This window comes from Hypanus sabinus, chromosome 14 (genome assembly GCF_030144855.1).
Source record: "Hypanus sabinus isolate sHypSab1 chromosome 14, sHypSab1.hap1, whole genome shotgun sequence".
Taxonomy (NCBI): domain Eukaryota; kingdom Metazoa; phylum Chordata; class Chondrichthyes; order Myliobatiformes; family Dasyatidae; genus Hypanus; species Hypanus sabinus.
Window position 1 is genome coordinate 11,695,229 of NC_082719.1, and position 21,908 is coordinate 11,717,136.

The 21,908-nt window shown below is 40.9% G+C and overlaps 1 protein-coding gene across 1 annotated transcript in view; it reads right to left on the minus strand.

Annotated features, from left to right (window-relative positions):
* The window catches only part of ndst3 (N-deacetylase/N-sulfotransferase (heparan glucosaminyl) 3), a 595,362-nt gene extending 574,321 nt beyond the window's left edge, over nucleotides 1-21,041 (minus strand). The window contains exons 1-2 of the mRNA XM_059988774.1: nucleotides 20,999-21,041; nucleotides 6,297-6,360 (exon numbers count right to left, since the gene is read on the minus strand). The gene's annotated coding sequence lies outside the window, so the exon portion shown is untranslated. The remainder of the gene's footprint in view (nucleotides 1-6,296; nucleotides 6,361-20,998) is intronic.
* Between the last annotated feature and the right edge of the window lie 867 nt (nucleotides 21,042-21,908).

Below are 21,908 nucleotides of genomic sequence, written 5' to 3' on the forward strand. Positions count from 1 at the left end.
CAACTGAGGATTACCACCGTCAATGAAGGATGCTCTGTTTTAACACTCTACCCAGAAATAAATCTCCAGCGCCTGGTGAGATGCATCCCCAATTGCTGTGGAAAGTAACAGAGGTCACTGCTGGGATCCTCAAAGAATTTTTAAAAATCTTTGCGTGCCATAGGTCAGACAGTTCATGTTTATTGCTGTCATTGGTATTGATATATTCTAGGATGAGGGCACACACAAGTTAACATAAACTTAAGGTAATAAATTAAATAAGTGTGTGCAAAAATAAACGTGCTTTGATTTATGGCTCTTCCAGTTACCTCCTCGAAGTGTTGGATTTGATCAGAAAGTTTTTCTTTTTTCTTGCTTTCACTCTCAGTCTGAGCTGCCCAGTTCTCTCTTTTTTTTCTTTTGTTTTTTGTTTAGTAGGCTTTTTTATGTATATTAAAATCATAAACATCAGTGGTAGGGAAATTATTGGAAAAAATTCTGAAGGACAGAACTAATCCACACCTGGAAAGGTGGAAATTGATCAAAATAGTCAACATGGTTTAGCTGGTGGGTGATTCTGTCTGAACATCTCAATTGAATGTCTTTTCAAGAAGATGAAACAAAGTATGTACGAGGCTGTGCAGTTGATATAGGCTACAAGATTTCAGTAAAACATTTGACAAGGTTCCATATGGGAGTCCGGTCCAAAACGTTTGGAGAAGATGGGATGCAAGAGGTTGCAAAGTGGATCAATACTGACTTGGAAATAGGAGATAGAGAAGGTGATACTGTAAGGTTGTATCTTGTGAGTGGAAATCAGGTGACCACAGAGTGTTGCTATAAAGCTCAATGCTTGTAAAATACATTAATTTGGATACATTGTCAAAGGAGAAGGTACATTCCCAGATGACATGAAAATTGGTGTTGGTGTCAAAGACAAGAATACTCTATGGTACAACATGATATTGATGGATGGATGGTCAGGGCAACGGCAGACAGAATTTAACCTAGATAAGAAAGTGATGCACTGAGGCAGAAATAGTAAGGTCAGGGCATAACCACAAATGGCAGGGCTAAAGGGAATATTGAACGTGACCTTAAGAGTACAAATTCTAGTATTCCTATAGATTCCCAAAATGCTGAAGAAAACTAACAGTATACCGGATGCCCCTCTATCCCGAGGCTGTGCCCTCTTGTCTAAGATGTCCCCAGCATGAGAAACATCCTTTCCACATCTACTCTGTCTAGGCCTTTCAACATTGGAAAGGTTTCAATGAGATCTTCCCTCATCCTTCTAAATTCCAGCAAGTACAGACGCAGAGCCATCAAACATTCCACGTATGTTAATTCCTGGAATCATCCTTGTGAACTGCCTCTGGACCCTCTCCAATGCCAGCACATTTTTCTTAGATGAGGAGCCCAAAACTGTTCACAATACTCAAGGTGAGGCCTCACCAGTATCTTATAAAGCCTCAGCATCACATCCCTGCTTTGGTATTCAAGACCTCTTGAAATGAATGCTAACATTGCATTTGTCTTCCTCACCACAGACTCAACCTTCAAGTTAACAGTTAGGGTGGTTTGCTCAAGGACTCCCAAATCCCTTTACATCTCAGATTTTTGGATGTTTCCGCCTATTTAGAAAATAGTCCGCATATTTACTTCTACCACCAAACTTTACAACAAAGCCAAGTATTCCATCATCTAAATGATTGATACACAGAATAAAAAGAAGTAGTTCCAACACTGACCCCTGCAGAACATCACTAGTCACTGGCAGCCAATCAGAAAAGCATCCTTTTATTCCCACTCACTGCCTCCTACCAATCAGCCAATGCTCTAACCATGTTAGTAACTTTCCTGTAATACTATTGGCTCTTAACGTGGTAAGCAACCTCATGTGTGGCACCTTGTCAAAAGCCTTCTGAAAGTCCAAATGTACAACATCCACTGCATCCCCTTTTTCTATCCTACTTGTAATCTCCTTGAAGAATTCCAACAGGTTCGTCAGGCAAGATTTTCCCTGAAGGAAACCATGTTGACTTGGTTCTATTTTCTCCAATGTCATCAAATACTCATCACCTCATCCCTAATCATTGACTACAACATCTTCCCAACCATGGAGGTCAGGCAAACTGTTCTATAATTTACTTTCTGCTGCCATCCTCTTTTCTTGAAGAGTGGAGTGACATTTGCAATTCTCCAGTCCTCTGGCATCATGCTAGAGTCCAATAATTTTTAAAAGAGCATTGCTAATCCCTCCACCATCTCTAATGCTACCTTTTTCAGAATCCTAGGGCTCAGTTCATCTGGTCTGGATGACTCCTGTACCCTTAGGTCTTTCAGCTTTTTGAGCAGTTTCTCTCTTGAAATAGTAACTGCACTCACTTCTCTTCCTTCACACAACACAACATTTGGCACACTGCTAGTGTCTTCCATGGTGATGACTGATGTAAAATATTCATTTAGTTAATCTGTCATCTCCTCGTCCCCTATTATTATTTCTCTGGCCTCATTTTCTAGTAGTCCTATATGCACACCGATCTCTTTTATTTTGTTTTACAGACTTGAAAAAGCTTTTACTATCCACTTTAATATTGTTTGCTAGCTTGCTTTCTTATTTCATCTTTTCCCCTCCAATGATTCTTTTAGCTGCTCTCTGTAGGTTTTTAAAACTCTGTAGAATTGGATACTGTTCTCGGGGATGACCTCCCAGGGGAATGTCACAGAGATGAGGTTACTGGCACTGAGCATGAGTCTGTGGTGCAGAAGCTAGAGAGGGATAGGGGACTCAATAGTCAGAGAAACAGACAGCAGATTCTGTGGATGTTAACAGGCCACCTGCATGGTGCATTGCCTCCCAGGTGCCAGGGTCAGGGATGTCTCTGATCGCATCCACAGCATTTTAGAGAGGGAGGGAGAGCAGCCAGATGTCTTGGTGCATATTGATACCAATATGGAAGGAAAGGGAATGAGGTCCTGAAGAGAGAATTTAGAGTTAGGCAGGAAGCTGAGAAGCAAGACCTCCCAGATAGTAATTTCTGGATTGCTACCTGTTAGTGAGGAAGATCTGACAGATCAATACATGGTTGAGAAGCTGGTGTAGGGGGCAGGGGTTCAGGTTCTTAGATCATTGTGATCTCGTCTGGGGAAGGTATGACTTGTTCAAAAGGGACGGGTTGTACCTGAACCCGAGGGGGACCAATATTGTCATGGGCCGGTCTGTTAGAGCTTTTGGGTAGGGAGGGTTTAAACTAATTTGGCAGGGAGGGGGTGAAGACCGTAATGAAGGGGCTTAGGATAGGACGGATGTTAAAAAAACAAAATTAGCATTCAGTCAGTCTGTCAGGAAAGGCAGGTAGTTGACAGGACACAATTGCAGCCAGCAGGGTAAGTATCAGTGCTTTAGGGATGCAAAATCAAAAAGGGTAGCTAACATAGCATTCAAAGTGTGAAATCTCAATGCACCAAAGTATAAGAAATAAGGTGGATGATCTTGCTGCAGTTACAGATTGTCAGGTATGATGTTATGGCCATCACTGAATCATGGCTGAAGGATGGTTGTCACTGGGAGCTGAATGTCCAAGGTTACATCTTGTATTAGAGGGACAGGAAGGTAGGCAGAGGGGGTGGTGTGACTCTGCTTGTAAAGAATAGCAACAAATCAGTAGAAAGATGTGACATAGGATCGAAATCCCCAAGGGTTGAGTTAAGACACCTGCAAGGCAGGCCTCCCAGTAGTAGCTGGGATATGGACTACAGATTACAACAGGAATTAGAAAAGATGTTGCAGTTTGTTACCTGAAATGTCGATATTTTGTGGAGGAAAAGATTGGATAGTCTAGATTTATTTTCCTTGGAGTGAATGAAGGTAGCTGAGAGGGTTTATAGAAGGCTATGGACTTGACAGTTAGCTTAATATGGGTGGGTTGGGGGATGGTAGTGGAGGTGGGCTGTGATTCTGATATAACATCTGATTCTGTGTTGTATAACTCTGTGACTGTGATTTTAAGTCTTGGACCTACAAAGATCAAATTCATTCAGAAAATGTACAAAAACAAAACAGTGCTTGACGGAACATCTAGACTTCGGTACTTACACACCTTTTCCATCTTCAGCCTCACACTAACAGTCAGCTAGATTGATAACTGGTCATTGAAATATTTCTGAAATTTCCTCAGTGGATAAACCTAGCAGTCACAGAAAAGTCACGTGCACAGCAACAAGACAAATGGGATCATTGACTTTGCATCTGATAATGCCGTGGAATCTGTAAATTTAGAAGGTGGACAAAGGACTCAGTTTATCTTCTCATCCAAAACATCACCTCCAACAATGTAGCATTCTATCAGTGTTGCACAGACATGGCAACCTAAACTTCATTTTGAATCATCGTCTTGCTATCAGTATCAAGACTTGACATTTGAATAGATTGTGTATTTTTTTTGTAATTACGCGATATAAGGTACTTATCTGGCTACATTGTGACGAAAATCAGCTTGAGCTACTCACCCAACAGAAATGCATGTGCTAACAATTTTAATTCTGTAATTGTACAGTGAGAACTATTGCAGCAAAGCAGAATGCAGCAACTCCCTTATCTAAATGAATAAAAGTTCTTACTGGTTGGAGTTCAGGCTGGTGCGCGTCAAACGAGCGTGTTAGGCCTTGCTTGAGCTCTCAGCGAGATGCCTTGTCAGCAGCATGGCTGCTCCTCCAGTCCGGGAATCAAATCTAGGTCAAACAGCTTGCATCTTTGACTCAATCCAGGAAACATTTCATTTCCTGGCCTGACCTGTCATTTCACAGCAGTATTTCAGATTTTTCAGTCATTTATGTTATGGCTTTGTCACAGCACTAGAACAGATTGTGGCCTAGAAAGTCAGAAACACAGGAGATTCGGCAGATGCTGGAAATATTAGGCAACATGCACAAAATGCTGGAGGTCCTGATGAAGCCTGAAATGTTGACTATTTATTCCTCTCCATATACTGTCTGCTGCCTGACTTGCTGAGTTCCTCTAACATTTTGTGCGTGGCCTTGACAGTCTATCCTGCTACTACCCAGAATGATTCCTGCATAGGTTTAAGCCAGACACAAAACTGGGTTTATTCCTGGTCAAAGATATTGAAAGCAACGGATGTCTCCAACTAGCTCTTTGGTGAATTGATATTGAACTATTTTGAATGCAGTGACTCCCATTGAGAGTCTGGGGTTTGCTGGGTGGGGTACAGACTAGTGAGTAATCAAGGGAGGGTTTCACATAGCCATTGATGGGGGGTGGAATTTACAAATTATACCATAACACAGATTAATTTTGTACTGATTTCCTTCAGGATTAAATGTTCATGTTTAATGTTTGTTAATTTTCAGTCAAGAACATAGGCATGGAAGTTAACAATCATTACTGCTTTGAGAATAAAATCTTTGATAGAGTTCTTGAAGAATGCAAATGAAGCTCTACAATAGCACCACAGAAATGCCAATTAACAGAGAATGAGAACAGGAAATTCCTTTGCCATAGAGGAGAAAAGGAATGCATTTAGCATCTAGATTTACCAAATTGTTCAATTGTTGCAATCAAAGGAGAAAGACTGAACATGATAGTACAAATAGTAGAAACAGAAAATGCTATTAAAAAGTCCGCAGGCCAGTCTGTATTTGTAGGAGTAGAAACAGAGTCCAAAAGTTCTTTGTCAGAACATGGTATTTCAAAATATCACAGTATCTGCAACGTAAATTGCTCAACACAATTTCATTAAACGAAAGGATCTCAGTTTCAGTTTCTCTTCTCTGCAAAGTCAGTAAACTTTCTGAAAGGCAGTAGCGAAAAGCCGAAATATATGTTCATGTCAAGGGTCATCCTTACCGTGGATCAAAATCACCCTACTGGTACCTGAACTAAACCTGTGTATTCTACTATATCAGATTACTGCGAACATAAAGATGATATTCCTTCATAAGCAATTCTGCAAAAACCCTCTCAAATTCAGACTTGCAATCTTCCCCCATAAAAAGGTCACAATGGTTGGTGTGACAGATGAAGAGATGCATCACACAAATTCCGGAACATATTTTTCAATAGCAGTGTAGTTATTTTCACTTAGCTTATGGTGTAAAATAAATGATAAATGCAGCAGCATTCTGTTAAAACCTGTCAATTTGTTTTCATGATATTGCCTATTTTATGCTATAGCCTAGCCAAAATACTTGTACAAGAATATTTTCAGTAAACTTAAAAAGTATTTGATTGTCAAAGTCCAAGAAATATACATAACTGTTTAATAACTTGCAACATAGACATAAACTCAACTTACCATTAAAATTCTCTTTATCACATAAAGGAAGCTTCTGATGACCAGTACAAAAGGCATTGACTCTCTATCACAAAAACATAATGTAGGAAAAATTGAGATTAATTAATTCATCACACAGACCTAAAGCTTTGATCAAATTAGTTACCTCTTTAGTGATCTGTAGAAAGTAAATAGCCTCAGAAAATAAATGCTCAACTTTACAAACCAATTTTCAGTTTTATGTTTCATTGATACAAAATGTTCCACAGATCAGTTAAATACTTCCATCATTCATTGTCTCTTTCAGTCTTTAGGTATTTCATCACTGCAGTTTTGTAAAGAAAGCATTGTACAGATAGATGTGTGTAATACTTTTACATATTGGTTTCTTGGACTTTTGAAGATGCTAAAGATGTGGATTACAAAGGCCACAGTTCTTAATGTGGTTGCTCAGCAATAGTAAAGATAATTATTTATTTTAGCTATGTAATTGAACCGGTAATGTAAACATCTTCCTCCAATATTTTATGACTAACCATTATTTTATTTAAACCTATTTTTAGAGATTGCATTTAACCAACATTTTATTTATTTCAACTTTATGAATTAAAGCAAGTATTTTTTGTTTAACTCATGGGAGAAATGACATGATGAATATACTTAGCTTACAACCATCACAAAACAGAATCTCTAAAGAGATGAACAAATGTAGTTCTCACAATTTATGTACATGAACAAAATTCCACTCAAAGCTGTTTCTCGAAAGAGAACCTTTTCAATCAGTAATACCATCTGCAAGGAATGAATAACATGGCAAGTATGACCAAGATGATTAATTGAGCTGGCAACAGTTGTGGAAGAGTTCTACACTTCTGCTATCCCATCTACGAGAAGCACTTCCCATTGCTTTCCCTGAATGGCTTTGTCTCATTGTCAGTGAGCCATATAGCAGAGAAATTGACTACATCCAAGTCGTCTAATGCTTCATTCATATCTATTGCATCATTCATGCAAATTTCTTCGTATCACCCACGTTTGTCACTACATTATTCAAAATGGATGAGCCTTGAATCAAAGTAAAGCATGTAGTTTATGGTAAACTCAGTTAATTAAGAATTGTCGAAAGATTGATAGTTTGAATCCTTTAGAGTGATAAGCATTTATGAGAAAGATGAGACAAAAGGATTACAGAGACATTCAATACAGAAACAAGCTTGTCAGAGGCCATAAAGCACCCTTTAACACTAATCTGACACTCATCTCAGATTTTATTCTCCTTACATACTAACCATCTGCACATTAGTGACAATTACAATGCCAATCAACCTGTTAACCAGCACGCCATTAGGATGTGGGAAGGAATCTTGGCACCGAAAGAAATTCCAAGCAGTCAGAGGAAAAGTGGACTAAGGGATTATGGACTTTGAACATATTTTGGCAGTTTCTATTTTCCTGATCCAACTTTTTGTAGGAGTGGGAGTTGTTGTCCGTTACTGGCATAAATCATTCTATTTTAATATTTTAATGAATTGAAACTTAATTACGTCTTATCTGAAGTTGCAGAAATGGTCAATTGGGATCATTATATTTGAAATGTGCGAGTCTGCAATGTCCAGGTTTATTAAACCAAGCCTTTCAGTGGCCCTCAGAATTATTACTCTGGAATAACTGCACTGTCACAGTGACCAGGCCCTCAGAATTATTACTCTGGAATAACTGCACTGTCACAGTGACCAGGCCCTTAGAATTATTACTCTGGAATAACTGCACTGTCACAGTGACCAGGCCCTCAGAATTATTACTCTGGAATAACTGCACTGTCACAGTGATCAGGCCCTCAGAATTATTACTCTGGAATAACTGCACTGTCACAGTGACCAGGCCCTCAGAATTATTACTCTGGAATAACTGCACTGTCACACTTACCAGGCCCTCAGAATTATTACTCTGGAATAACTGCACCGTCACAGTTCAACAGCTCAATTAACTGGTAATATCAAAACTAAATGCTAGTTTGATGCAATTTCTTCTGCAAATCAGGTCCTGTTTTGAAGGGGCACTGCAAACTTATTGTCTTTGATTTGTCTCAAAGCAACTTTATTTATCTGAGCACAAAAAATATGAATACATTTCAATAAACTTTCTAGTCCAGAAGTATATACAAATCTTTTTTGTTTAGTTTTCTTCTCGTTTCAGAATTCTGAAGAATCAAGTATGTCTGCAGAGTGGTAGCTTTTAAATCATTCATTAAGAATTGAATTTTCAGTGAAAGGCTCTGCTTGTTCCATGGAAACAAGCAGTGACATCTCACTGCTGAAATATATGTACATTTCATTGTCATCACAACAGCAGAGATAATGTTCCTGTCTAACAGCTTAACTGAAGAAATAAATCTTCAAATAGTTTTACAATGTTTTATAAGGCTCTCTCTCCGCTGAGCAAGAAGCAAGAGGCCATAGGAGAGTTACAGGCTCCAAAGTGAAAGACACCAGTAATATGCCAGACAGTCAGAGAGCAGATGTGAGTGGAGTTGTCATTACTAAGGTGAAAAAGCTGCGACAACTTAAAGGCATGAAGATGGATAAATCCCCTGGACCAGATAGACTGTACCCACAGTTCTGAAAGAGGCCAGCTGAGGGGACTGTGGAAGCATTAGTCATGACTTTCAGAATTAGGTTTATTATAACCGGCATGTGACGTGAAATTTGTTAACTTAGCAGCAGTTCAACATAATACAGCAAAGAAAAAACTAAATCAATTACATATATTGAATAGATTTTAAAAAGTGCAAAAACAGAAATACTGTATATTTTTAAAAAGTGAGGTAGTGTCCAAACAGTGAGAAAAGGACATGCCCTGGGTGATGGAGGTCCTTAATAATGGACTCTGCCTTTCTGAGCCACCACTCCCTGAAGATATCCTGGGTACTTTGTAGGCTAGTACCCTGGAGGGTGCTGACTAGATTTACAACCTTCTGCAGCTTCTTTTGGTCCTGGGCAGTAGCCCCTACATACAGTGATGGAATCCATCAGAATGCTCTCCATGGAACAAATATAGAACTTTTTGAGTGTATTTGTTGACATGCCAAACCTCTTCAAACATCTAATAAAGTATAGCCGCTGTCATGCCTTCTTTATAACTGCATCGATATTTTGGGACCAGGTTAGATCCTCAGAGATCTTGACACCCAGGAACTTGAAGCTGCTCACTCTCTCCACTTCTGATCCCTCTGAGGATTGGTATGTGTTCCTTCCTTCGTCTTACCCTTCCTGAATTCCACTATCAGCTCTTTCGTCTTACTGACATTGAATGCCAGGTTGTTGCTGCGGCACCACTCCACTAGTTGGCATATCTCACTCCTGTATGCCCTCTCGTCACCACCTGAGATTCTACCGACAATGGTTGTATCGTCAGCAAATTTATAGATGGTATTTGAGCTATGCCTAGCCACACAGTCATGTGTATACAGAGAGTAGAGCAGTGGGCTAAGCACACACCCTTGAGGTGAACCAGTGTTGATTGTCAGCAAGGAGGATATGCTATCACCAATCTGCACAGACTGTGGTCTTCCGGTTAGGAAGTCAAGAATCCAATTGCAGAGGGATGTACAGAGCCCCAGGTTCTGCAACTTCTCAATCAGGATTGTGAGAATGATGATATTAAATGCTGAGCTATAGTCGATGAACAGCATCCTGACCTAGGTGTTTGTGTTGTCCAGGTGGTCTAAAGCCATATGGAGAGCCATAGAGATTGCATCTGCCATTGACCAATTGCGGTAATAGGCAATGGGTCCAGGTCCTTGCTGAGGCAGGAGTTCAGTCTAGTCATGGCCAACCTCTCAAAGCATTTCATCACTGTTAATGTGAGTGCTACCTGGCAACAGACATTAAGGGAATCTACATTATTCTTCTTAGGCACTGATATAATTGCTGCCTTTTTGAAGCAAGAGGGAACTTCTGCCCATAGCAGTGAGAGGTTGAGAATGTTCTTGAATACTCTCACTAGTTGGTTGGCACGTTTACAGAGCCTTACCAGGTATTCCATTGGGACCTTCCACTTTGCGAGGGTTCACTCTCTTTAAAGATTCTTCAGGAATCACTGGAGTCAGGGACAGTCCCAGAAGAATGGAAATTCATAATTGTTATAGAGTAACCCCAGTAGATGGTAAGATTTTAAAGTTCATTGTTAGAAGTGAAATTTTGGAGTAATTGGAAGCACAGGGCAAAATCAGCAATGTTTGATTAAGAGATCTTGCCTGACAAATACATAAAAATTCTTTGAAGAGCTAACAAGCAGCTTAGACAAAGAATAATCAGTGGATGTTACCTACTTGGGTTTTCAGAAGGTTTACAGCAAGGTGCCATGCATAAGGGTGCTAAATATGGATGGATGACTGGGGGACTGGCAGAAGTCAGAGAAATGGGATCAAGCAGCCCTTACAGGATGACTGCCCGTGACTAATGGAGTTCCTCAGGGATCAGGGTTGGGACCACAACTTTTCACTTGAGAATTATGATCTGGATGAAGGAGCAGAAGGTATAGAGATAATATCAAGAGAGGTGGAAGAATGGGTTGTGTCATGAAGGTAGGAGCAAGTGTCAAGAAGTGGCACATGGAGAACAGGACATCAATGCGTGAGTTATTTATTTTGGTAGTAAGAATAATGGTGCAGACTATTTTTTGTAAATGGGGGGAAAATACAGAAATCGGAAGTGCAAAAGGCTTTGGGAGTGGGAGTCCTAGTGCAGGATTCCTTCATGATTAACTTGCAGGTGGAATCAGCAATAAAAGCAAATGCAATGTTAGCACTCACTTTGAGAGAATTAGAACAGAAAATCAAGGACATACTGCTGCAGCGTCACAGGGCATTGGTCAGACTATGCTTGGACTATTGTAAGCAATTTTGGGCCCCATATCTAAGGAATGGTGCTGGTCCTGGAGAGGGTCCAGAACAGGTTTCCAAAAATATCCCCAGAATTAAAAGCTTGATGTATGAGGATTGTTTGATATCTCTAGGCCTGTACTTGATGTAGTTCACAATGATGAGGTGGGAATTTCAAAGAAACCTTCTGGATACAGAAATGACTGGATAGAGTGAATGTGGAGAAGATACTTCCATTAGTCAGACAGTCTATGATCTGAGGATGCAGTCTCAGAATAAATGGGGAGAATAGAAATGACGAGAAATTTCTTCAGTCAGAGAGTGCTGTGGGATTCATTGACACAGAGGGCTATGGAAGCCAAGTCATTGGGTATATTTAAGGCACAGATTGAAAGGCTCTTGGAAATACAAGAAACTGCAGATGCTTGGATCTCAAACAAACAACTTGCTGGAGAAACCCTGCAGGCTAAGCAGCATCTGTAAGGAAGAAGGGAACTGTCAACTATATCAGGACCGATGATGGGTACCTGACTAGTGAAGTAGGTAAAGGGTTAGAGGACCAAAGCAGAACAAAAGGGGTCGGAAACAAAATCCGGTACAACTGAATGGCAAGTTTAATGGGACAAAAGGCCTAATCCTGCTCCCATACCTTGTGGTCTGATGCCAAATTTTGAAATTCTATTCTATCACTGTTCTCCCTAGCAGGCTTGTGATGGCTACAGTGGAGCTTATTTTTGCCCTGCTTTCGTTAGTAAAAGCAGGAAGTATTCTTGCGCTATTTTTCAGAATCAGGAAGGTGAAAGGGGTAGTAGCTGACTTCTCTGTAGTGGGGAGCACAGGAAATATAACATTGTGTAGGCTGGGGTAGCAATCCAAAGAGTAGGCGTAATTGGGTCTTTTTATTGGCTGCACGTGCAACAAGTGGCATGTGACACAGAGCTGTGCTGGAATCTCAACTTCACAACTTCCAGACATAACTTGATTGAATATACTGCTTGCTGAGTTTACCAAAGTCAGCAGATTAAATTGTGAACAAGACATTAGTAGGCTTCATAAAAATAAGTATGCATTTGGTGAATGGCCAAGGATCTGACAAATGGGAGTATAATATGGGAAATTGCCCATTTTGGCAGGAAAAATCAAAAAATACCCAGTATCTAAATAGTGAGAGATTGCAGGGCTCCAGAATGCAGAGCAATTTGTGGGTTCCAACACACGATTTGCAACGGGCACATATATAGCTCCAGCAGGGAGTTAGAAGAGGCTGTCATTTGCTGAATACAAAAGGCACTGCTTCAGTTATATGAGGCACTGATGAGACCACATCTGGAGTACCATGTACAATATTAGTCACTTCATTTAATGAAGGATGTTAATGTATTAGTAGTTCAGGGAAGGTGGACTGAACTAATATCAGAAATGGGTGGGTTATCTAATGAGGAAAAGATTGCACATATTAGTTACTGTATATAGCTGCCAGAGAGGGAAACCTGATCAAAACATACTCTCAAGAGGTCTTGATAGGGTGGATGTGGAGAGAATGTTTCTTCTATACAGAAAACTTCAAACTAGGGGCCCAAGACTGACAGCAGCGAAATAGCATTTCTCAGGGTGCTCTTCCTCAGAGCGAATGGAAGCAAAATCTTCAGTTAGCCACCCCATTTAACGAAGGTGGAAAATGAATACATTTAGTCTTTCCAATCCAGTGATTGCTGCAACAAAGCCTGCACATATGGGTAGGATAGGATCATGTGAGGTCACAACTGAATCCAGGTCTGAACCAAGGCCCTTCAATGCCTTTTTCAGGTTTCTGATGACCAGTTCTCTCAATGACTTCTTGGTTTGCCTTTACATCTGTATCTACTATTGTTCTCTTTTTGAATCTGGGAAATGCAACCAGAAAAGGAACACCTTTCCTTCTTTGTCTTCCATGCCCATCATCCAGGAAACCAAACATTCTTTCCAGGTAAAACAGCAATTCACTGATCTATTGCCCTACGTTTAGTACAATTCTCCTTCACACTGAAGAAACTAAATGCCGATCAGATTTTTCAATTGCTAGTTAATTCCCACTCTGTCTTTGGCTTCTCACAATATCCCAACAGAGCCCAAAGTAACCTTGAAAAACAGCACCTCTTCCAGGTATGCTGCAGCTCATGGAATGAATATTGAAGTCAGCAATTGCATACAACCAGATTTTATGTGAGAAATAACCATTCCTGATGCAACATCTACTTGAAGCATTGTCTCACTATTTCACTCTCCACTGATGCTGTGAAATCAGCTAAGGATTTCCAGGATTCATTTTGATTTCAGATTTCCAGGATTCATTTTGATTTCAGATTTCCAGCTACTGCTGTGTTCTGCATCTCATTTCCAGCTTTTCTCCACTCCCCACCCCCCCCCCCCCAAATACACTGCTGTCACTCTATTTACAATCCACCAGGAAGAAATACCCAGCTAATATTGCAGCATCTGTGGAGGGTGACAATGTAACAGATAGATGATGTTGCATCATAAATGCCTCTTTTCATGGCATTAACAGCAACTGTGTAACCTAACTTCCACTCTATCATAGATATTCCCTTTGTTATTTCTATACTACGGCAACCAAAACACCCCTATTGGCAGTTCCTTTCCCTGTAGATGCTGCTTGTCCAGCTGAGCGTTTCCAACATTATGTTTTTTTATTGTTAACAAGTAGAGAATGGCATATATATGAATTAGCAAAGGAAGAGAAAATGCAAATTAAGAAGAGGAAGGATCTTTTATGGAAAAGAAATTGGTCAGAGTGCAAAGCGATTGGCATTTTTATAGGAATGATTAATACGATTTCATCCTAAATTCTCAAAGGGCAAGTATCATGTTCAAGTGACAGATATGCTAAATATGGCAAAAATAAATGGGGGAATAAATAGTTTTCACTACTTGAGTCCAGGAAATCCAAAACTGGACATCAACATTTCTTAAAAAATGATGTTAGTTGATCTGAGTAACTGAAATAATGAAATATTTAAAGAGGGAGCATTGGGTGATTAAGAAGGTGGTCTACCTATTTAGGAATAAAATAAGGGAAAGCAATTATTTCAGAAAATGATACAGATCTCTAATTATTGTTATTACTGACTACCTAAGCACAGAATGATTTAACACTCCAAAATGAATCTGGCTTTACTTCAACAGATTACATTCACTCACTTTCACTAAACTCTTAAGAAATTGGAAGTAGTGACATACTGCTGCATTAAATAATTCAACACATAAGGGTTACAAATTAAAAACCACAGGGTTATGTAATTTCCATTTAAAAATTGTAAATCATCAGCAGTTCTTAGTGCTGTCTGCTACTACAATTGAAGCTGCAAATTATCAGCCATGTATATTTGATACTTAAATTTTTTATCATTAAATGTCAGTTTCGGAAGTTTTTCAAAATGAAGGAATATTTCCGAATCAGAATTATGTTTCAATATCACTGGCATAAGTTGTGAAATGTGTAGTTACGACTATTTGCCAAGTTTGTGGTATAATTTCAAAGTCATGTCTACCTGCCTTCAAAACCACCAGTTTTCCAAGCACTTTCCTTCTTATTCAATTAGAATGTTAAAACTACAAAGTTCAAAAGTTTATCTAGTCATTTAGAACTGAAATTATATTCTATTTTTGTTTTTCTGAAAGCTTACATAAAAAAATTTATTTTTAATTGCAGTTAAATTATTCCTCTTGCTGGCTTTACTTCTTTGCAATAATATTTTGAACAGTCAATAACTCATCAGTTCTTTATTCTGGCCCAAGTTTAGGCAGAGGGTCACCAAAGACCCTAGGTTTGATTGAACATTGGCATTTGACCCTTAATGGATATGCAACTGGCATCATTACAATGCAAAAAGACACCCTTCTTCCCAACAGGCCCATGCAAGCTTCCAGCAAAACAATCCTCTTCTGCCGACCACGTAGCCTTCTCTAGAGACAGCCCAGAATTTCCCTAACACATAGCCTTCAATTTTTCTAAGCTCCACGTACCTACCCAAGAGGCACTTAAAAGACCCTATTGTATCCACTTCCACCATCGCCACCAGCAGTGCATTCCACACACCCACTACTCTGTGTGAAGAACTTACCCCTGATATCTCCTTGGTACCTATTTCCAAGCACCTTAAAACTATGCCCCCTCACGTTAGCTGTTTCAGCCCTGAGTAAAATCCACATAATAAATGCACATCATCATCTTATACACCTCTATCAGGTCAGCTCTTATCCTCCGTCGCTCCAAGGAGAAAAGGCCGAGTACACTGAACCCATTCTCATAATGTACGCCCTCCAATCCAGGCAACATCCTTGTAAATCTCCTCTACACTCTCTCTGTAGTGTCCACATCCTTCCTTTAGTGAGCTGACCAGAACTGAAAACAGTATTTAAAATGTGGTCTGCCCAAGGTTTTATATAGCTGTAACATTACCTCATGGCTCTTAAACAACCCCACGGTTGATGAATTACAACACACTGTACACCTTCTCAACAACACTGTCACCTGTGCAGCAGCTTTGAGTGTCCTACTGACACTGACCAAGTTCTCTCAGATCCTCCACACTGCCAAAAGTCTTACCATTTATATTATATTCTGTCTTCAAATTGGACCTACCAAAATGAACCACTTCACACTGATTTGGGTTGAAGTCCAACTGCCACTTCTCAGCCCAGTTCTGCCTCCTATTGATGTCCTGCTGTAACCTCTAACAAACCTCCACACTATCCACAACACCCCCAATTTTTGTGTCATCAGCTATCTTACTAACCCACCCTTCTACTTCTTTATTCAGGTCACTTATAAAAATTACAAAGGAGTCCCAGAACAGATCCCTGTGGCACACCACTGCTCACCAAACTCCATGCAGAATATGAACTATCTACAACCACCCTTTGTCTTCTGTGGGCAAGCCAGTTCTGGATCCACAAAACAAGGTCTCCTTGGATCCCATGCCTCCTTACTCTCTGAATGTGCCTTGCATGGGGAACCTTGTCTTACTGAAATCCATGGCTCCACCTTCATCAATGTGCTTTGTTACATCCTCAATCAGGCTCGTAACGCTCAACCTACCCTTGAAAAAGCCATGCTGACTATCCCTAATCAGATTATGTCTCTCCAAATGTTCATAAATCCTGCCTCTCAGGATCTTCTCCAACAACTTGAAGCCAGACTCGCTGATCATTAATTTCCTGGGTTATCTCTACAAGGTTTCCTTGCATCTCAAACCTCCTTACTTTCTGAATGAGCCTTGCATGGGGAACTTTATAAAATGCCTTACTGAAATCCCAGAGTAGCCTGGGGAATATCTCATCACATCTCGGTGACTTATCTAACTTAATGCTTTTCAAAAGTTCAGCACATCCTCTTTCTTAACATCTATATGCTCAAACATTTCAGTCCACTGTAAGTCATCTCCACAATTGCAAAGGTCTTTTTCCCTGGTGAATAAAGCAAAGTATTCATTAAGTACCTCTGCTACCTCCTCCAACTCCATACATACATTTCCACTATCGCATCTGACTGGTCCTATTTTCACAAGGCTCACTGTCTTGCTCTTCACATACTTGTGGAATGCCTTGGGGTTTTCCTTAATCCTGCTCACCAAGGCCTCTCATGGCCCCTTCTGGCTCTCCTAATTCCATTCTTAAACTCCTTCCTCTCAACATTGTAATTTTCTAGAGCTCTAACAGTACTTATTTTCTTGAACCTTTCATAAGCTTTTCTTTTCTTAACTAGATTTTATACATAATTTGTACACCATGGTTCTTTAACTCTACCATCCTTTCCCTGCCTCAATGCAACTTAACTATGCAGAACTCCATGCAAATGTTCTGAACACTTGTCGCATTTCTGCTGTGCATTTTCCTGAGGACAGCTGTTCCCAATTTATGCTCCCAAGTTCCTGCCCAAGATCATCATATTTCCCCCTACCACAATTAAATGTCTTCCCAAATTGTCTGCTCCTATACCTCTCCAGCACTATGGTGAGGGAGATAGAGTTGTGGTCACTACCTCCAAAATGCCACTGAGAGATCTGACATCTGACCAAGTTCGTTTGAAAAAAACCAGCTCAAGTACAGCCTGTCTTCTAGTTGGCTTATCCACACACTGCGTTAGGAAACATTCCTGAATACACCTAACAAACTCCACGCCTTGCACTGTGGAGATTCCAATCAATATTTAGGAAAGTTAAAAATCTCCCATCACAACAACCCTATTATTGCACCATTCCAGAATCTGCCTCCCTATCTGCTCCTCAATATCCCTGTTACCATTGGGAGGGGGGGTCTATAGCGTCCCTTTCCTGTTTCTGACTTCCACCCACACTGACTCAGTTGACAATCCCTCCACTTCCTCCTTTTCTGCAGCCATGACACCATCCTAAACTGGCAATGCCACACTCCCAACTCTTGCCTCCCTCTCTATTATTTTTGAAATATTTAAAGACTATCACACTCAGCAGCCACTCCTGCTCCTGAAACATCCAAGTCTCTGTAATGGCCACAACATCACAGTTCCACATACCGACCCACACTCTAAGTTCATCCGCCTTGTTTATGATACTCCTTGCATTAACACAGACACATCGCAAACCATCAGGCTGAATGCATCTTTGGTCACAAACTCCGTACAAGCTGTCTCTACTTGTGCTCCAACATCCCCATCCTCATCCACCTTGGTTCCCAACCCTCAATAGCCTTAGCAAACCTCCCGCCAGGATATTGGTCCCAATCAGATTCAAGTGCAACCCGTCCTTTTTGTACAGGTCACACCTGCCCCAGAAGAGGTCTCAATGATTGAAAAATCTGAATCCCTGCCCCCTGCTCCAACCCTTCAGCCACACATTTATCTTTCATTTCATTCTATTCCTATACTCACTGTCACGTGGTACAGGCAGCAATCCAGAGATTACTACCTTTGAGGTCCTGCTTTTCAGCTTCCTTCCTAACTCCCTGTAGTCTGTTTTCAGGACCTCCACCCTTTTCCTACCTATGTCATTGGTACCAATATGTACCACAACCTCTAGCTGTTCTCCTTCCTACTTCAGGATGTCGTGGACGTGATCAGAAACACCCCGGACCCTGGCTTCTGGGAGGCAAACTACCATCTGTGCTTCTTTCCTGCATCCATAGAGTCGCCAGTCTGACCCCCTAACTATAGAGTCCCCTATCACTGCTGCCATCCTCTTCCTTTCCCTACCCTTCCGAGCCACAGGGCCAGACTCTGTGCCAGAGGGACGGCCACTGTTACTTCCCCCACATAGGTATTCCCCCCTCCCAATAGCACCCAAAATGGAGTTGTTATTGTTAAGGGGGACAGCCACAGGGGTGGTCTCCATCTCCTGACGATCACCCATTTATCAGTCTCCTGTGGCCCCGGGGTGATTACCTGTCTCTCACCTCCTCACTCTCCCTAACAAGCTGAAGGTCATCGAGCTGCAGCTCCAGTTCCCTAACTCAGTCTCTAAAGAGCTGCAGCTCGATGCACCTGGCGCAGGTGTGGCCATCAGGGAGGCTGGAAGTCTCCCAGACATCCCACATCTGACACTTAGAACAGAAGACCAGCCTTGCAGTCATACCCAGTATTGCTATGCACCGAGCCCCACGAAATGCTCCTTTTTCAAACTTTTCTCCCTAACCTATGTGAAGCTCTCTCTTTCTCTACAAATCGATTGGTCCGCTGTTAATGCCAAAAAATATGGAACACTTCACGAATTTGCATGTTATAGCCTGTTTTTACTATATGACTTTGGAATCCCCACTACATATGGATGCTGTATTTTGAACATAAAGGTGCATTGAAGCCTGTTTAACCCCAAGTGTTTCCAAACTGCAGGGGATAGATGAGACCTCTCTCGCAGAAGAGAATGAAAGGAAATCTATACGTCTATGGAAATATTCCCAGGATTAGGAATAGGGCACCTCCCTTATTCCTTTCCATAGTCTCACAAGATCTTTTTCAGCAAACTGACAGAGCAGATGATGTCTTGAGTTTGATGCTCTGAAAGATGTTTCTCGTGACTCTCTGACTGTCAAATTGGATTACATGCCCAGAGCTCTGGAAGAGACTAGAGTCCAAAGCCTCAGACTCAGGAAGTGATAGATCGCTGTTAAACCAAGGTTGAATCCAAATAATGAGAAAGTCTGACATCTAAAATGCTATAAAAGCTCTTCAACACTAATTTCTCACATGGACACCATAAAAAAAATTTGTAATTTAAAATTTTCACTGACACAATTATAACCCATTAAGTTTTCAGAAAAAAAGCATTTCTGAAAGCCACATAAAACATGTACAGAATGTAGTGGAAATTAATTGATTCTTCCGTTGTCCAGCTATACAATAAATGCATCCTGAGATACTCTTTTCGATCCTGTTGCACCTCAGTGTTTCTTATGTGAGAAACAGACACTGAAAACCTGGCTGTTAAGCTTCCTCCAATTCTGGATTGCAATCAATCCGGATATAGTTCAGAAGCTGGCTTTCCTGCAAAGAACCAGCAGTAACAGCAGTTTCATGCTTAAATGCTCAAATATTGGATACCAACATTCAATACTGCCTTTGACAGTACAGGGCATGCCAGGCAAGCAGTGTTTCAGCCAGAAAGGCAAGACCATGTTTCCTCGCATACTTTTGAATTACAGCTTCACAACACCTTCCTTTATTTTGCTAGATTTTTTACTCAGACATTAGCCTGACTGACAATGAACCGTCAGCTGTCTCTCTCCAGAGCATCCTAATGGTGTCTACTGTTGTTAGAGAAAACCTTGTAGCAACAACAATCAAAACTGAGGAGGAACTCAAGTGATCAGGCAGTGTCTGTAGAGGGAAATGGACAACCAACACTTTGGGTGACGACCTCTCATCTGAGCTGGATGATAAGACATCTTTCTTTTATGAGTATTCCAGTATCTGTCCTCTCTCATGTCAAGTTTAGGTTATAAAGGAATGGAGGAGGGGGTGGGACATTGATTCGTGATGCCACATCTTAAATGGGTTTTGTGAGGTGGGCAGAGTTCATCCCACAGGAGCTTCAGCAAATTTGATGGACAATAGGGATCAGAATTCTTCTCCTCCTCAACCACAACTACAGATGCCACAATGACACAGCCAGTATACTGCTCATAGTTCACAGTAAAACTTATTATCATACATGTCACCACGTACAACCCTGAGGTTCTTTTTCTACGGGTAAACATAGCAAATCTATAGAATAGTAACTGTAAATTATAAACGTCAGGAACTGTTAACTCTAAACAAACTGTGCAAATGCAGATATAAATAAATAGCAATAAATAACAAGCACGAAATAACATACGAGTTATTTGATGAGTGTAACTATCCCGCTTTAGTTCAAGAGCCAGATTGTTGAGGAATAGTAACTGTTCTTGAATCTGCTGGTGTGAGTCCTGAGGCTCTGGTACCTTCTACCAGATGTCAGCAAGGAGAAGAGAGCATGGCCTGGGTGGTGAGGATCTTCAGTGATGCTGCTTTTCTATGGCAATCTTTCGTATAGATGTGCTCAACTGTTGGGAAGGTTTTACCCATGATGTGCTGGGCTGAATCCACTACCTTTTGTAGGATTTGCCATTCGAAGGGATTAGTGCCTGCATAGCAGGCCGTAATGCAGGCTGTCAGCACACTTTCCACCACACATCGATAGAAGTTTGCCAAGGTTTTCAGTGACATGCTGAACCTCCAGACTCCTGAGGAAATAAAGATGCTGTTTTGCTTTCTTCGCAATTATATTTTTATGATGGGTCCATGACAGGTCCTCTGAGATAGTGACACCAGGAATTTAAAGTTACTGACCTTCTCCACCTCTGATCCTTCAATGATCACTGGCTCAAGACCCTCTGGTTTTCCTCTCCTGAAGTCTACAATCAGATCCTTGGTCTTACAGACATTAAGTGAGGGGTTGCTGTTATTACACCACTCAGCCAAGCTTTCAATATTCCTCCAGAATGCTGATTCATATCCTGCTTTGATTCAGCCTACAACAATAGTGTCATGAGCAAACTAGTACATGGTGTTGCAACTGTACTTAGCCACACAGGCAGAGATGTAAAGTGAGTAGAGCGGGGGCTAAGTACACATCCTTGCAGTGCTCCTGTGCTGATGGAGATTGTGAAGGAGATGTCTTTGCCAATCTGAACTGACTGGCATCTACAAGTGAGGAAACCCAGGATCCAATTGCACAAGGGGGCACTGGGCCCCAGGTCTTGGAGATTACTGATCAGTGTTGAGCGATGATAGTGTTAAATGCTGAGCTGTACTCAATAAAGAGCACCCTGATGAATAGATGTTCCAGGATTGTGTGAACAGGCAACAACATAGCTTCTGCTGTAAACCAGTTGCACCATGGTACAAAGAGTTCAAAAGTCAGGAGGTTATGTTGCAACTTTATAAAACTCTGGTTCGGCCACATCTGGAGTACTGTGTACAGTTCTGGTTGCCCCACTATAGGGAGGATGTTGAGGCTTTGGAGAGGGTGCAGAAGAGGCTTACCGAGATGCTGCCCGGTTTAGAGGACATGTGTTCTCATGAAAGAATAGATAAATTTGGATTGTTTTCTTCAGAGCAGCAGAGGTTGAAGGGAGATCTGATAGAAGTTTGTAAGATTATGCGAAGCACAGGCAGACAGCATCTATTTCCCAAAGTAGAAATGTCCAATACCAGAGAGCATGAATTGAAGATGAGAGGGGGTAGGATCAAAGGGGAT